This window comes from Otolemur garnettii, unplaced genomic scaffold (assembly GCF_000181295.1).
Source record: "Otolemur garnettii isolate 467f Iridium unplaced genomic scaffold, OtoGar3 scaffold00003, whole genome shotgun sequence".
In the NCBI taxonomy this organism is placed as follows: Eukaryota; Metazoa; Chordata; class Mammalia; order Primates; family Galagidae; genus Otolemur; species Otolemur garnettii.
The window spans coordinates 141450-142875 of record NW_003852398.1 but is presented as its reverse complement, the minus strand read 5'-3'; positions in this window follow the sequence as shown (position 1 = coordinate 142875).

Here is a 1426-nt window from a genome sequence, read left to right as displayed (position 1 = left end):
CCGGGCTGGGGATTCGAACCCGCCACCTTAGGTGTACGTGGCTGGCGCCTTAGCCGGTTGAGCTATAGGCGCCGAGCCGAGGAAGTGACATTTAAAATGAGGGATCAGTCTGCAGGTGGGTAGGAGAATGGGGGAAAATGGCATGTACCAAGGCTCTGAGTCAGGATGGTGCTTGTTACCTTGAAGGAAAAAGAATGTGCCACCAGCTCCCTCAAGGTGCATCAGCCAAGGTTTTCAGCAGAGACAGACGAGGTAGGCTTGGCGCCTGTGGCTCAAGTGGCTAAGGCGCCAGCCACATACACCTAAGGTAGTGGGTTCAAATCCAGCCTGGACCCACTAAAACAACGATGACTGCAACCAAAAAATAGCCGGACGTTGTGGTGGGCGCCTGTGGTCCCAGCTACTTGGGAGGCTGAGGCAGCAGACTCGCTTGAGCCCAGGAGTTGGAGGTTGCTGTGAGCTGTGATGTCACGGCACTCTACCCAGGGGGCTAGCTTGAGGCTCTGTCTCAAAAAAAAAAAAAAGAAACAGACCAGGTAGTTTAAGATCATGGAACTACCAGGAGCACTAAAGGAGTAGGCTCAGGCTATAAGACCAGAATCCTATGTGTATCATATCACAGAATAGGTGCAGGGAGGACACCACTGCTGCCCGTGCCACTTGTCCAGCTCACCCAGACACTGAATAAAGATCCCTGGTACGACTGTCCTGTCCCCCAAGCACTCATGTTACCACAGGGAACATGATTCCTGAGCTTTCCAAGCCCCTCTGGTGGGCATCACTAACTCTCTGGAGTGGATGCTATTAATTGGCAGAAGTTAAGCCTTAGCTAGAAGAGAACTTGGAGTAGTAGCTCGCATTTTCAGTTTCTACCATGACAGATGAGCTTTGCCATAGGGGAGTATTCCTCAAAACTAGGTAAGGGTTCAGATGACAAATATTTCCTCTGTATGTTACAGGCTAGGGAATTTGATTTTATGGCAGTTCTAAAATATGTCTGCAAATGCTGAACATGGTGGTATGTACTTATAAATCCAGCTACTTAGAGGCTGAAATAGGAGGATTGCTTGGACCCAGTAGTTCAAGTCCAGCCTGGACAAAATAGTAAGAGCCTGTCTCTAAAAATAAAACATAAAATACATGTACAGAATTTTTTTTATATTTCTCCCTTTAAGAGGTTAAGTTTAACTTCCATTATCCTTTCTCGAGTGTGTCTAAACTTCCCCTAGTGGGCTGAAATTAGTGACTCACTTTTAACAAATAGAATAAGGCAGAAATGACCAGAGCAGGACTTCTGAGAGCATGTGATAAAAGCATTGCAGCTTCTATTTTCTCTCTTGGATCACATCTCTGAGGGAAACCAGCTTACATGGCATGGGGATGCTCGAGAGAGAAATGGAGATCTCTCTCTCTTTTTTTTTTTTTT